Genomic DNA, 17,112 nt, shown 5'->3' with positions numbered 1-17,112 from the left:
TTTCATTTCATGGGTGTCAATAGGGTAATGAACATGGGTAGGTTTAATGCAATTTTTAGGTTTGATGGTTTAGGGTTCCAAGAAATACTAGCAGATCACGATGTGCATAATAATGTCCTATTTTGGCTTAGCATTGTACCAAATGCCTAAGACTGCCTACCTAGCAAATCCAAGTCATCAAGGCTCACTAACCTAGCACTTAGGTGCCTCCATAAACCATTCGCTCACACCATAACTAAAAAAGGAGATAGTTTTGGGGTTGTAAATGCCAATGAGTTATTTTTCTTATGGTGTATGGTGAACAACAGGAAGTGTAGCACTAGATTCTTGCTTGTATTTTAAAAATTATTCTCCTAATTTTACAAGTTCAATGTGATAAATTAATATTTATGAAGAGTTTTAACTAGTCTAGTTTCATTAAAGAGATTAGTTTCTTAACAAACAACATGTTAGAATCCCTTTTTGCCTATCTAGATATGTTCATTTCTCTATCCCGTGGAGTCCAATTATTAGCTTACTAGAATTTGGTTATAGTGCTAAGTTTCACAATTTAAAGTCCAAAAATTTTTTAAAAATTTTCAAAAATTTTGATACACAAGAATAATATAGCTGAATTTAAACAATGTAATGATGTGCATGTAATGATATGCAAATATAATGATATGCAATGAACTTGTATCCCCCCCCTGCCAAACTCAAAGTAGACATTGTCCTCAATGTTAAAATAATATGCAAAATCAAAGAAAATGTACAAAGATTATAAGGAAGCATATTATTTATTAGGTATTGAAAAGTTTGGACATTAAGCATATAAAAGTTTGAGTCCAGAAATGCGTACCTTAGCAAGGAGGAGAGAGGTTTAAGCTCTACCTGTTTGGCATTTTCCTGGAGCTCACCTTTGGTTTGCTCCTCCTTTAACTTCTCTATCTCGGAAGCCTTAACTAAGGGTAGGGGTGGATGAGCTAAGCTTGTGTGCACAGTCGCTATTTACGTATTTTCATCATCCACTGTGTGGTTGTGCACAATACATGCTTCAAGAGGATCTTTAGGATGTGTCTTATGAAATTCCTCTTCAACTTGTTCATCAATTATGTCAACCTTTAAGCATTCATCAGGTTCAAATTTGTGTTTCATTGTGTCAAACAAGTTGAACTCCACTTCTTTTTCTCCTACCTTGAGGGTTAGTCGCCCATTTTTTATGTCTATGATGGTTCTGGCAGTTGCCAAGAATGGTCTTCTCAAGATGATAGGAATTTGAACATCTTCTTCCATCTCAAGGACAACAAAGTCCACTGGAATGAAGAATTTGCCCATTTTGATAGGAATGTTCTCAAGTATTCCCACAGGATATTTAACAGATCGATCAGCCAATTGCAATGAGATTGTTGTGGGCTTCAGTTCTCCGATCTACAGCTTTTTACATATTGATAGAGGCATTAAACTGACGCTTGCCCCAAGATCGCTGAGGGCCTTGTCTATTTTCTTGTTACCATTGAGGCAGGGTATGAAGAAGCTTCCTGGATCTTTCAACTTTGGAGGCAGTTTGTTTTGCAGTATGGCACTGCATTCCTCTGTTAGAGCTACTGTTCCATAGTCTTCTAGCTTTCTTTTCTTTGACAGAATTTCCTTAAGAAATTTGGCATAGGATGGCATCTGAGAAAGTACTTCAGTGAAGGGGATGTTGATATAAAGTTTCTATAAAACCTCTAAAAACTTCCCAAATTGCTTGTCTAATTTGGCTTTCTGAAATCTCTGAGGAAAAGGTAGGGGAGGCTGGTATGGCTCTGATAATTTCTTTGTCTTCCTTGCTTCCTCTTCCTAATCTTTCTTAGCTTCTTCCTCTTTTTCTCTGCTTGGCCTTTAGATTTTTCTATGGTTTTCTCTGTCGGTTCGACCTCTGGTTGCACTAGAGTTTTCCCACTCCTCAGTGTAACTGCCTTACAATGCTCCCTTAGGTTCATTTCTGGTTGGCTAGGTAGTTTGCCAACAGCCTTACTTGAAGAACTTGCTTGCTGAACGATTTGATTCTCCAGCATCTTGTTATGAGTAGCAAGTTGGTCCACTCTGGAAGTCAGCTGTTTAATCAATTCATTTTGTTGTTGTAACACCCCTAAGTTCGGTAGTGCGTTCTGCTGTTCCAATGACCAGTGCTGTCCGGACAGCTAGGATGCCTAGAACTACACTTTAATATGAGTGAGGAGACATAAAATAATGAAATACAAGAAAAGAAAATACAAGAAAAACAAAGGAAAAATAATAGCAAAGAAATGTAACCAAGTTAAGCGAGCCGAGAACCCTAGCGATGGGTGACCGCACCGGGAAGTCACGGCGTGGACCGTTGACTAACCCTGGACTGCGGGGAACCCTGGAAAACATTTTTAGGACTTAAATAGACCCTTATTGAAGAATAAATCTCATTAGAAAGATCAAAGAAAAATTAAATAATTAATACAAAGAAAAGTGAGAAATCGAAAAACAGATAAAACCCGGTTTTACCGAAAAATCGGGAATGCAACCCGAACAGGGGCATTATGGTCATTTGACATCCTGAATCGTCTTTTGACCTAAAAGTACATTAAAAATAAATAATATTACACTTAAAAAATAAAATGAAAAATTAATTTGGTGGTACCTAAAGTAAATAACAAGAATTAAGTATTTAATGTGGGATAAAGGGAAATTAAACTTATAATATGATTAATTGGTGTGAGTGGGCCACTAATGAATAAAATAAAAACATAATGGGGCAGCTGTAATTCCATTATACAAGCAGAAATGTTCATCTTCTCCATTTCCCTTAACCTTGCCGAATTGAAGGAAATGAAACCTCCATTGCCGTTTTCTTTCAAGCTCACCTAACCTTCTCATTTCACTTCCAATCATTTAGGTTTCTTCATTAAAGATTGTTTACACATCATAAGGAAGAGCTTGATACCAAAATCAAGAAGTTTAATCAAGGTTTAGCAAGTTCCAACCATAGGTAAGTTTACATTTTTGAATATTGCTTTGTTAAACTTTGTGTACATGTTATGGGTGTTGGATTTGTGAAGAAAATTTTCAAGTTTGAGGAGTTATTGATATGTCCATTTTGGACAGCCATGGAGTTATGTATTTAATGATTTATTATTACATATATTTGATGTAAATTCATGTTGAGTAGAGGGATTTAATATCCTAGTAAATTATTTCCATGAAAATGTGGTGATAGTGCACTTAAATTGGAGATTGACGAATTGTGGGACACTTTGGCATTGTAGAACATTTTGGTAGCCTTGGGACACTTTGATAAATGTATGAGTTCATGAAGGTATTGGCAGAATATTGACATTGAGGATTGATGGATATGTATATAGATTGGTTGTGTAAAGTGTATGTAAGAATGAGTAATGTTTAGGTGTATATGTGATTGTACTTAGACTTTGTAAATTTGAGTTTTAATTGGTGTATTGAGGATAATTGTAATCTGCCCAAAGTGACTTTAAAATTAAGTGGTATATAGTTTTGGTGATGTACCAAAACAAAATTGGTAATGGAAGTGAACATATAGTAAGGTAAATGTGTCATTGATGTATGTTTAAGCAAGGTAATTAAGGGCAGTATGCATTTTAGCCTATAACTTTAAATGTGTAACTTCAATTGGTATGAGACCAATTGGAGGTGAAACTAGGCACAAAATGTGCCAACTTTCATTAAGAGAGCATACCAAAATTCTGCTTGCAAGGTGACATGAAAAATGACCAATTCGGATTAAGTGCAAGTGAAACATGAAAACTGACCATTTGGGCAGCAGTTAGTGTTTAGGCCATAACTCACTCAAAACAGGTCCAATTGACCTGAAATTTTAACCATGAATAGTTAATACCCATACCTACAAGTCTTATGAAGACACCAAAACCCAGAAATGACCATAAGCAAGTCAAACAGCTTGCACAAGTTCGGGTCCAAAAACTAGCCGAACCAAAGTTGACCAAATTGACCTAAAATTGACCTAATTTGATGCCATTTGACCAGCAATAGTAAAATGACCATAACTTGGTCTACTTAACTCAGAATGACCTAAAATTTTGCCCCGCGTTCCATAAGACATAAATCTACAAGTTTGTAGTTTTGACCGAAACCCGAAAACTGAGGGAACTAGGTCGTCCGGCTAGGTCAAACTAGTATCCCGGAATCCAGCAAGTTGCATTAAAATGCACTAAACAAGGAAATGAGTTTGGTAAAACGTACCAACCCTAAAATACTATCGAATGTGACACATTAGTAACGTTAAAATCTAATTTACCTAGAACACATCGAGGGTCGACATATTAGGTTGACTAAGTAAATATTTGAATTCAGTGAATTACTTATCGAACATTATCGTTAGAGACAATTTAATTTAGTACTGAAACACTTCAAATTGTGTTTCTCAGTTAGCAAGGACTCAGGAAAAGGGAAGGAAACACTGAGTCCAGACCAGGAGACAGTCATCAGAGGTTTGTGCACAACTAGTTTTTAACTGATTTTCTTATGAATATTTCATATGATTAAATGACATACTTTCTTATGTATTATGTTTAACAAGTATTGGATTTAATTCAATGATTATTGAAAATTGTTATAGTATGTATGAATTTAGCTTTGTGAAATGGTATTTCCACAAGTATTAAGCATTGTTATGGATTGAATAAATTATGTTTTGGAAAATTGTGATAGAACATGTTTTGAATTGTGATGGTAATTTTCATGGAAAATGCAAATTTATGATTTGAATTGTGATGAACATAAAAATTATTGGATATTGGAATTGACTTTGAATTGAATTATATTGTGATTTATGATCACTAAAAAGATTGTAATATTGTTTTATATCTCACTATAGATGCTTGACTAGGTTATTACCCGTCTCTCTCATTTGTTGAGAAGACAATGGAGTTAGTTGTGTTTTGATTACCATGGTACTTGCACAGGCTTAGATTTTCCTCTGATTTGAGGTTAGATCTAAGTTTATTTTATCGTTATGGCCCTTGCGGAAGATTCATTATTGTGATGGTACTGTGCACGATGATTCGACCTCCCCGACCATAGGGAGTTAGAATCTGATTCGACCTCCCCGACCATAGGGAGTTAGAATCACATCGAATATGGCCCTTTCGGATTAGTCTTGCATAGTTAGTGAGATAAAGAATTATTTTTGAGATACAGCTTGATTTTTGAGATACAGAATGGCTTTTGAATGGTAAGAAATTGTGATTTCAATTATGGTTTATGTATAATTGATTTTGTTGGAATTACTTAAATGGATAGTCAAGATTTGATAAATTGAATTTTGTGATCCAAGTCATTTATACAAATGATTTACTGTTAGTAGTATGCCCTAGAGCATATCATTTAGTATGTATCTTGTACATATTTTAATAATAAAAGGCATTTCCACTTTTCCGTTTACATAATATATTTATGTGTAATAGAAAAGGTCCATTGATATTTTGTTAGAAATATTATTCTTAAGTTGTTAAGAATATGAGTGACAATATTTCTAGCACAAAGTATCATAAATAGGTTCACAATCGAGGATACTTCATAATAAGGACATGACTTATCCAGAAAGATTGTATTCATGTTTGTTCCCAAGTTATTTATATGAGATATAAATAAGATGGAATGGTGAGTCTCATGCCATATAACAAACATGATAGGCACTTATAAATGATAAGTAGGCGAACGGTGACACTTATGACAAGCACATGGAGTTTACTCTTGTCAATGTTTTGTCATAAATCATATCGTGCATATAATCTTTAGACTGAGATAACACAGTTATCTTGTATATAGGTAGTTTGAGTTTGATCTGCTTTCATACTTGTACTATGTATGGCTATATGGGCATGTGTTGGCTCTGCTAGTTATATATGGAGGTAGGTGTTGATCAAGATGGAATCTGTTCCTCTAAGTAAATAGAGATAAAATCCTATGTTCATTTAATTGTTCTTGATGTTTCAAGTTCTGGCAGACAGATAGATTTATTGAAAAGAGTTTACGATGAGAAAAATCTTTTAATCAAGAACTGGAATTAAAAGAGAACATAATATTCATAGCAAATGGAGTTTGACATAAACCATGACTCGGCTTGAGTTGGGATTTTAGAGAGATTCTAGTGCATGGTAACATATGATTATAGGTTCATTTAAGGTAAATCTTATTACTAATTGGGTGGCCATGGCATGCTATGCTAGGTGTTAACCATGGTCTATGAGGTTCATAAAATGATTTAGAGAAATCATTTATGGTAAGAAAGAGTTCGATGATATTAAGAGTTGATATCATGTCTCATTGCCAATTAGTGATGAGCCTAGTAAGTCACACACATACACAAGTTATCACCTATTTAAATATGATTTAATTAATTAATTAAAGAGTTTAATTGATTAATTAAATAGATTTGGTTGCAATAAAATTGCAAAGTCCTAGCATGACTTGAAACCAAATCTAGATTATTGGATGTGTAGTATAAATTAAATTTATATTTAAAGTGTTTAAATATGAATTTAATTGATGAGAAATTAATTAATAGAGATTAATTAATTAATTTATATTTGATATAAATTAATTAGAAGAAGAAAATAATTATTTTGGGTTAAGAACTCAAAATTAAGACGAGGGCATTTTGGTCATTTTGCAGTGTGACACGTGGCACCATGAGATGGTGACACATGGCATAACACATAAGCTTGCCAAATATTTTTAATCATGTAAGATGATTAAAATCAAGATTAAATATAGGTTTGACACTTGGCACAATGTGATTGGGTCACTTAAACCTAGAGCTAATCAAAAGGTGACATGTGGCTAGGGTTTAATGTGTTAACCTAGCTATTTAAGTGGGGTTATGAAAAGAAAACACAACCAGCAGCCTCTCCTCTCATATGTCACGCCACTTTGAGCCTCTCCAGCCATTCTTCTTCATCTCTCATCAATTCAAAGAGATTAGCCATCAATCTCTTGAATTAAGAACACTAGAAATTGTTTCTAGTGTCTTGTTTACATCTCTAATCTCTTAAAAGGCAGAACTTGAATTTCTAATTAATAGAAAAGGCTTTAGAAGCTATTCAAGGGCTGCCATAGGTGTTCTTAGTGTGGAAAAGCTGGAGGGACAACATCGGTGTCTGAAGGCGAATCTCAAAGCCATCAAAGAGGTTAGTGTAATCGTTCTTGATTTAATCTAGGGTTCTAAAATTAATCTGATTAATTTTAAAATCTTAATACAGATCCAAAAACATATTAAAAGAGTTTTAATATGTTGTTTATCATTGAAATCAAATAGATAAAAATAAATCTTGCATGGTGCATGTGACCTAGATGAAAATTTTTGAATTCAATGGTATAATCTTGTGTTTTTCACGCGTTCCTACAATTGGTATCGAGCCACTATATTTGCCATTTAGATTGTTGATTATATAATTTAATTGTGTGTTTGATCATGAGATCAAGAGATTCATTGCTGGTTGGATCATGAGATGTGGCGTCACACATGGAGAAGCCACCATTGGTGGCGGCAACAATGGATCCATGGGTGATTCAAGGTTTGGCTTTTAATTCTGCAATTGTTGTATGATCTAAGGCCTATTCTTTGACTAATTAAAGTGTTTAATTAGTTGTTTTAATCACACAATTAAATTATGATTCAAATCAGAATTTTAAAAAAAATGTTTGAATGTGATTCAAATCTGAATTTTAAAAGTTGTTTGAATGTGATTCAAATCTGAATTTTTAAAGTTGTTTGAATCATATTTAAATCTGATTTTTTAAAATTGATTCAATAAAATTCAGATCTGATTTTTTAAAAAATATTTGAATGTGATTCAAATCTGATTTTTTAAAAAATATTTGAATGTGATTCAAATCTGAAGTATGAAGTTGTTTGAATGTGATTCAAATCTGAATTTTTAAATTTGTTTGAATGAGATTCAAATCTGAATTTTTAAATTTATTTGAATCATATTCAAATCTGGATTTTTAAGTTGAATATGAGATATTCAATTTAATATAAGTATGTATGTTTTATTTAATTGTTAAATAGTGATATGCATGATGGATGATCATGGACTATAAAAGACCAATGTGATTGGATTTATTTCTTTTATGTTTCTTTGGGATTGTAAATTAATTAATTTATTTTAATTTATTTTGGGCATGTATTATTAAGTTTGTAATATTTTTGGGTTGTAATTTCATTTATTTAAGTTCTTGTAAATTCGCCTTGGTATGCCAAGGATTACTATGTAATATTGGATTGCAAGAAGTTCAAGGAGGTCAAGAGCATTGGTGGGACGGTGGGAGGAATTCAATATCAAGTGTTGATTATGTACTCCTTCAGCAACTCTTGTAAAATGAATGAATGAAATGCACCTAGGAATGCCACGATTCAATTCTTGGTGGCTCAATTGAATCCCTTAGAAAGTCCATGATCATACCATATTCTTATCCATGAATGCATGAGATGTATGGGAATGTATGCAATTATATGATATATGCATGCTAAATGGATAATGTGCAAAGTGAGACCTTAATAGTAATTAGGATGGCTATAAAATCTTCCAAACAAATGATTAAGTTGGAAATGCTATAATTAAAGTAATTATAACATAAGCCCTCCATTGGGGCAATTATTTTAAGAAATTTTAAATAGTTGCATGAGATGCAATTAATTTAAGAGATTTTCTTAAGAATAATTGTTAAGCATGAGATGTTGTAAATATGTAAATGGTTTGGTGGCCAATATTGGATGTACTGAGGACATTAAAATTATTTGCATAATTCTGGCTCAATGGGATCAACTTAACTAATGCAAGATAAGTCAATATTGGATGTACAGAGATTTTGAGCATTAGGGGCTAGTAAAGGATTGAACCTCACATGAGATGTGATGGGCAAGGAGTTGCTCACTTATAGTTTATTGTAATTCCAATAATGGATGTACACGAGGATGATCAATAGAATTATAAGAATTCAATCACCCACTAGAAATCCATCCAACTAGGATTTCCGTTTTCTACTTTGGAAGTGTAGGATTCGCTAAGTTAGTGGGAGGACCAATTTGATTAAAAGACCATAATCATTTTGGTTAATTACATGATACATTTACTAATTAATCTGGTTATTTTCTGCGATTAATTTTACGATAAAAATGAGCACAAAACAACCACCACCATCCAATATCCTTGCAAGCATACTTGATCACAACAGTTGTGGGACCTAATCATGCGATTGGCTAAGAAATTTGAAACTTGTCCTGAACCTTGAACATATAGGATATGTTCTATATTCAAATGTTCTGGTCCCTTACCTCCAGAGGCCACACAAGAGGAACATGATACTTTGGACAAGTGGAAGGAGCATGATATGAGAGCTAAGTGTTACATGCTTGCTTCCATGAGTAATGATTCTGAAGCAACATGAGAACATGCAGTGCTAGTGAGATCCTCCTTCACCTACAAGAGTTGTATGGTGAGCACGGCGAGAATGCTAGGTATGAGATATCTAAGCAGTTATTCCGTATGAGGATGTGCGAGGGAGAATGTTGGGGATCATGTCCACAAGATGATTCGGTGATTGAGCGGTTGGAACATCTTGACTTCAACATGGATTTCCAACTACAAGCGGATTTGATCCTTGATCCCTTCGAGTCTTTTGGGAATTTTGTGACAAATTTCCATATGACTAAACAGGAATGCACCTTAGTGAATTACTCAACATCAGTTATTGCCCAAAAGAATATGCAATAAAGGAAAAGAGGTAGCTTTGGTTGCATCTTCTTACTGGAAAGTCCAACAAGAAGAAGGGCAATAAGAAAAAGAAACCTCGATTCTGGTCCTTCAAGAAAATAGCTAAGCAGAAAAGGAAGACTAAAGGCGATGGAGGCAAAGGAAAGTGTTTCCACTGCCAAAAGGATGGGCCTTTGGAAAAGGCGGAGTATCTTGCTTCTCTGAAGGACAAGAAGGATACACCTTGGAAGGTATGTCCATATCTTGTTATTTAGATTCGATGATACTCATAGTTCATCTACACTTGGGTTTTAGATATTGGTGCGATTCTCACATTTCTAATGATATGCGAGGAACTAGCAAGCGATGCGACTTGCATTCTCAAGATATTAGAGTCGGATTGGCAATGGCTCAAGCTGAAGCTTTAGCCATAGGATCTAAATCTTTTACATGTTTGGACATGTTTTGTGTTTGGATAATATTTTATATATACTGATGCTTTTAAGAACATCATTTCTATATCTAGTTTGACTAGAAATGGCTATGAATTTGATTCACAGATGATGTTTACAATATTTATTTTGGAAATAAATATGTTGGTTCGGGTTATATGAATGATGGTCTTTATTATTTGGATAATAATGACAAACACAAATTGAATGCAAGTGATCTAAAAGAATACAATGCCATGGTGAAAACCAACTCAAGTTCAAAATATATTTGGCACTTAAGGTTATGTCATGTTGCAGAAGATAGGATTGCAAAATTGGAGAAAATGGGGATTCTATCCTCATTGGGCTCTGAGCCTACTCCAACTTGTGAATCTTGCCTTCAAGGCAAAATGACTAGATCACCCTTTGTTGGACAAGGGCTAAGAACTGAAAATATTTTGGAACTAATACATAGTGATGTATGTGGTCCGTTTAAAGAAATGGCTAGAGGGGGCTTTCATTATTTTATTACCTTTACTGATGATAAATCAAGGTTTGGGTATTTGTATTTGATGAAATACAAACATGAATCCTTTGAAAAGTTCAAAGAATTTAAATCTGAAGTAGAAAATCAAACAGGAAAAAATATTAAAGCTCTTGATCGGATCGTGGAGGTGAATATTTGAGTCTTGAATTTGATGAATACTTGAGAGAGCATGGCATTGTTTCTCGGTGACTCCTCCGGGAATGCCACGGTGAATGGTGTATCTGAAAGGAGAAATCGTACCCTATTGGATATAGTGCGTAGTATGATGAGCTATCTTGATATGCCAATCTCCTTTTGATTTGCATTAGAATCGACTTTATATATTCGAATAGGATTCCATCAAAATCAGTTTCTTCCACACCTTATGAGATATGGCATGGAAGAAAACCAAGTCTTAAGCATGTTAAGATTTGGGGTTGTCGACTTATATCAAAAGTGAACAACGATAAATTGGAGACCGGATCGAGAAAAGGTCGATTTGTTGGATATCCAAAGATAGTTTTGGATATTATTTTTATTGCCTACTTCACAAAGGTTGTGATAAGTAGAGATGCCACATTTCTTGAACAACGGTTTGTTCAAGAAGGAGGCAAAGGAAGGCAAATAGAGTTAGAATTGGAGAATTACGACCAACCAGGAATCGGATGGATATAGATCCATCTAGTCAACCTATACCCATTGATGAAACATCTCACAATTTGTTCCTCGTAGAACAACCGGGTATCTCACCCACGGTGAGATATGGTTTTCTTCATGAAGAAGAACAAGAGTTGTCTACTCATGAAGAAGTAGATCATGGAGATGATCCACTTACCTATGAAGAAGCTATATCGGATATAGACTCTTCAAAATGGATTGATGCTATGAAATCAGATTGATTCCATGTATAAGAATCAAGTTTGGGATCTTGTTGACCCACAGAAGGTATTGTACCTATAGGGAACAAATGGGTTTTCAAGAAGAAAATTGGTTACGATGGAAAGGTAGAGACCTATAAGGCAAGGCTAGTAGCGAAAGGGTTTCGCCAAAGGCAAGGAATAGACTATGAGGAGACTTTCTGCTTTGTTGCCATGCTTAAATCAATTAGGATTTTATTAGCAATAGCTGCATACTATGATTATGAGATTTGGCGGATGGATGTCAAAGCGACTTTTCTCAATGGATACATTGAAGAAAACATTTTCATGGAACAACCTAGGGATTTGAATCCCAAGATGGTTCCAAGGTATGCAAGCTAAGCGATCCATTTATGGGTTGAAACAAGCTTGAGGAGTTGGAACATCCGTTTTGATGAAGCCATTAAATCTTTTGGTTTTATCAAAAATGAGGATGAGCCATGTGTATATAAGAAGGTTAGTGGCAGTGCTATCACTTTCCTTGTCTTATATGTGGATGACATCTTGTTGATGGGTAATGACTGGGTATGTTGTGACTATAAAGGTATGGTTGTCAAATACATTCTCCATGAAAGACTTAGGGAGGCAACCTATATTCTTGGGATTCGCATCTATAGAGATAGGCGAAAAGAATAATTGGTTTATCCCAAAGTCTATACTTGGAAAAGGTGTTAAAGAGGTTTAACATGCTTGATTCCAAGAGAGGATTATTACAGTGAGACATGGTATCCACCTTTCTAAGAGATGTCTCCAAAGACACACGAAGAAAGAGATAAGATGGCGAGGATTCCATATGCTTGGCTATTGGAAGTTTAATGTATGCAATGTTGTGTACTAGGCGGATATCGCATATCTTGTTAGTTTGACTAGCGGTATCAATCCAATCGGGTTTGGAACAACTGGATAGGTATCAAGAATATCCTTAAGTACTTGAGAAGAACTAAGGATTTATTCTTGATTTATGGAGTGGAGACTTGCAATTGGATGGTTATCTGATTACGATTTCCAATCGGATATCGATGATAGAAAGTCTACCTCTGGATATGTGTTCATTTGTAATGGAGAGTGCGATCGGTTGGAAGAGTTCCAAGCGAGCACATTGCGATTCCACTCTGAGTGAGTATATTCTTTGCATCAGATCTTTGCAAAGGAAGGCTGTTTGGATAAAGAAGTTCGTGCCAGAACTTACGGTAGTTCCTTCCATTGAGTCAGTTCCACTACCTTTGTGACAACAATGGAAGCGATCATCTGAGCTAAGGAACTAGGTCTCACCCAAAATCCAAACACATAGAAAGGCGCTACCACATTATCGGAGATATAGTTGGGCAAGCGATATAGCCATGCGAGAAAATAGCATCGGTGAAAATCCGGTGATCCATTCACTAAGCCTATGTCACGGACTCAGTTAGATGACATCTTGAGAAGATAGGTCTAAGATATTGTAATGAATGGCTCTAGTGCTAGTGGGAGATTGTTAGTAGTATGCCTAGAGCATATCATTTAGTATGTATCTTGTACATATTTTAATAATAAAAGGCATTTCCACTTTTCCGTTTACATAATATATTTATGTGTAATAGAAAAGGTCCATTGATATTTTGTTAGAAATATTATTCTTAAGTTATTAAGAATATGAGTGACAATATTTCTAGCACAAAGTATCATAAATAGGTTCACATCGAGGATACTTCATAATAAGGACATGACTTATCCGAGAAAGATTGTATTCATGTTTGTTCCCAAGTTATTTATATGAGATATAAATAAGATGGAATGGTGAGTCTCATGCCATATAACAAACATGATAGGCACTTATAAATGATAAGTAGTGAACCGGTGACACTTATGACAAGCACATGGAGTTTACTCTTGTCAATGTTTTGTCATAAATCATATCAGTGCATATAATCTTTAGACTGAGATAACACGATTATCTTGTATATAGGTAGTTTGAGTTTGATCTTTCATACTTGTACTATGTATGGGTATATGGGCATGTGTTGGCTCCTACTAGTTATATATGGAGGTAGGTGTTGATCAAGATGGAATCTGTTCCTCTAAGTAAATAGATATAAAATCCTATGTTCATTTAATTGTTCTTAATGTTTCAAGTTCTGGCAGACGCAGATAGATTTATTGAAAAGAGTTTACGATGAGAAAAATCTTTTAATCAAGCTGGAATTAAAGAGAACATAATATTCATAGCAAATGGAGTTTGACATAAACCATGACTCGGCTTGAGTTGGGATTTTATATGAGAGATTCTAGTGCATGGTAACATATGATTATAGGTTCATTTAAGGTAAATCTTATTACTAATTGGGTGGCCATGGCATGCTATGCTAGGTGATAACCATGGTCTATGAGGTTCATAAAATGATTTAGAGAAATCATTTATGGTAAGAAAGAGTTACGATGATATTAGAGTTGATATCATGTCTCATTGCCAATTAGTGATGAGCCTAGTAAGTCACACACATACACAAGTTATCACCTATTTAAATATGATTTAATTAATTAATTAAAGAGTTTAATTGATTAATTAAATAGATTTGGTTTGCAATAAAATTGCAAAGTCCTAGCATGACTTGAAACCAAATCTAGATTATTGGATGTGTAGTATAAATTAAATTTATATTTAAAGTGTTTAAATATGAATTTAATTGATGAAATTAATTAATAGAGATTAATTAATTAATTTATATTTGATATAAATTAATTAGAAGAAGAAAATAATTATTTTGGGTTAAGAACTCAAAATTAAGACACGAGGAGCATTTTGGTCATTTTGCGGTGTGACACGTGGCACCATGAGATGGTGACACATGGCATAACACATAAGCTTGCCAAATATTTTTAATCATGTAAGATGATTAAAATCAAGATTAAATATAGGTTTGACACTTGGCACAATGTGATTGGGTCACTTAAACCTAGAGCTAATCAAAAGGTGACATGTGGCTAGGGTTTAATGTGTTAACCTAGCTATTTAAGTGGGGTTATGAAAAGAAAACACAACCAGCAGCCTCTCCTCTCATATGTCACGCCACTTTGAGCCTCTCCAGCTATTTCTCTTCATCTCTCATCAATTCAAAGAGATTAGCCATCAATCTCTTGAATTAAGAACACTAGAAATTGTTTCTAGTGTCTGTTTACATCTCTAATCTCTTAAAAGCGAGAACTTGAATTTCTAATTAATAGAAAAGGCTTTAGAAGCTGTTCAAGGGCTGCCATAGGTGTTCTTGGTGTGGACAAGCTAGAGGACAACATGCGGTGTCTGAAGGCGAATCTCAAAGCGCGAACATTGCGGCACATCAAGAGGTTAGTGTAATCGTTCTTGATTTAATCTAGGGTTCTAAAATTAATCGATTAATTTTAAAATCTTAAATAGCAAATACAGATCCAAAAACATATTAAAAGAGTTTTAATATGTTGTTTATCATTGAAATCAAATAGATAAAAATAAATCTTGCATGGTGCATGTGACCCTAGATGAAAATTTTTGAATTCAATGGTATAATCTTGTGTTTTTCACGCTTCCGTTCCTACATTTACATTATTGGCAATGAATATTTTGAGTTGTGGAATTTGATGAGTATTCAGATTTCCAAATTATTTACTGTAAATTTTGTCAATATATATTGTATTATGTTTTAAATTATAGTTGTGCACCACTGAGTTCACCACTCAGTGATAGCTTTGCATCTTTATCATGAGCAAGAAGAGCATAAACGATGAGTAAATTTCTTTGAAGATACATTCAGATCAGCTCCAGGTATATCATAGGTATACCCATGTACATAGGTTTGATGTATGCATGTAATAATATGTATGTAAATTATTTGAGCAGTTGTATAAAAACTCTTGTAAAATATTTTGGTATGTAATTAAATGTAAATTATTGTAAATGTAAATTTGAGATTTCATTTACTTGAATAGTTTTGTATTATAAATTTTGAGTCTTGTAATCAATGAAATGTTTCTTTATGATGAGAGTAGTTTGAAAATGAATTGATTGTTTATTGAGAATTGAATTATGAATTGAAATGAAGTTATTGAAGTTGTATTTGAGAAAACATATTGGGAACATTTTCTTTTGCAGGATTGAAGAACTGTTTTCTCAAAATACAGTCGGCACTTTGCCGAAATTTTGAAAAAATTTTATAACACCAGATTTTAATCTATGACTTAAATTTTCGAAAATTGTTTTAAAATCCCTTGTAGTATATTTAATGGATTATCGGTAGTAGAAGTACGGTAGTTCATTAGGTATACTACGGGATCATGTTACATCTTACAGGGGAGTAGGGTGTGACAGTTGTTGTTGAGCTGCTAGGAATCCTTCCATCATGGTTTCCATGGTCATTTTCAATTCAGGTTATTGAGGTTGGAGAGGTAGTGATGGCTGTGCAAAGTTTTGACCTCTGTTCTGAAATCCAGGGGGTGCTGGTGGTTTGTACCCTTATTGTTTGTTTATTGGCTGGTTCTGCTGATTAAACCATGAGAAATTTGGTTGGTTCCTCCGTCTAGGGTTGTAAGTATTTGAATATGGATTATTGGGCTGCCTCTAGTTGAAGTTTTCTCCATTATTCACATAGTTCATCTGTTTTGTGGAGGGTTCATTGAAATTGTTGTATTCTAAACTTATGTATCCTCCTCCATAGCTGTCCTCATATTGATTGTTTGTACTAACTGCATTGGCTTGCATTCTTTCGAGTCTCTTTATGAGCTGATCAAATTGAGCATTTATCATGCTTAGGGCGTTTACTTCCAGGACCCCTGCAGTTCTCCTTGCATTTCCTCTTTCATTTTACCACTCATAATTATGGTATGCAACTCTTTCTAGAAGTTTAAGTGCTTGTGCCACTGTTTTCTCCATTAGATCACCCTCTACAGCTGAATCAACTGTGTTCCTTGTAGAGGGTAGTAATCCATTATAGAAATTTTGCACTAATAGACAATCTTTTATGCCATGGTGTGGACATTCCCTCTGCAAGTCTTTATATCTTTCCCATGCGTCATAGAGTGATTCTCCTTCCTTTTGTCTAAAGGTGTTGAGTTTAAGCCTCAGTTTTACAGTCTTTGCAGGTGAAAAATACCTTACTAGAAAAGCTTGAGAGAGATTCTCTCAAGTGGTGAACGTTCTAGCTGGTTGAGAAAGTAACCACTTCCTTGGTCTGTCCCGAAGGGAGAATGGGAATGCTCTGAGTCTTATTGCTTGATCAGATACTCCATTCATCTTGAATGTGTCACATAGGGCAAGAAAGCACTAGAGGTGATAGTGTGGGTCTTCTGTTGGTGAACCTGCAAATTGGGTTTATTAAATCATTTGGAGCCATGTTGGTTTTAATTCAAAGTTGTTGGCTTCCACTATGGGTCTAGTGACACTGGTCTGAAATCCTTGAACAGATGGAGCTCCATAATCTCTCAAGAGTCTTGGTCTGTCATTATTATCGGCCATGGTTGGAATTTCAGGATCTCCTTGGCCGTGCTCT

The 17,112-nt window shown here is 34.5% G+C and overlaps 1 non-coding gene across 1 annotated transcript; it reads left to right on the top strand.

The window, feature by feature from the left end:
• Nucleotides 1-16,584: 16,584 nt before the first annotated feature.
• LOC131177142 (small nucleolar RNA R71) lies at nt 16,585-16,691 on the top strand. Its single transcript, XR_009146813.1, has one exon. It is a non-coding gene; the product is annotated as a small nucleolar RNA R71 (small nucleolar RNA).
• The last annotated feature ends 421 nt before the right edge of the window (nt 16,692-17,112 follow it).

Source organism: Hevea brasiliensis, unplaced genomic scaffold (genome assembly GCF_030052815.1).
Source record: "Hevea brasiliensis isolate MT/VB/25A 57/8 unplaced genomic scaffold, ASM3005281v1 Scaf34, whole genome shotgun sequence".
Taxonomy (NCBI): Eukaryota; Viridiplantae; Streptophyta; class Magnoliopsida; order Malpighiales; family Euphorbiaceae; genus Hevea; species Hevea brasiliensis.
Note: the sequence above shows the minus strand (reverse complement) of the source record. Positions and strands in the feature narration are given on the sequence as shown.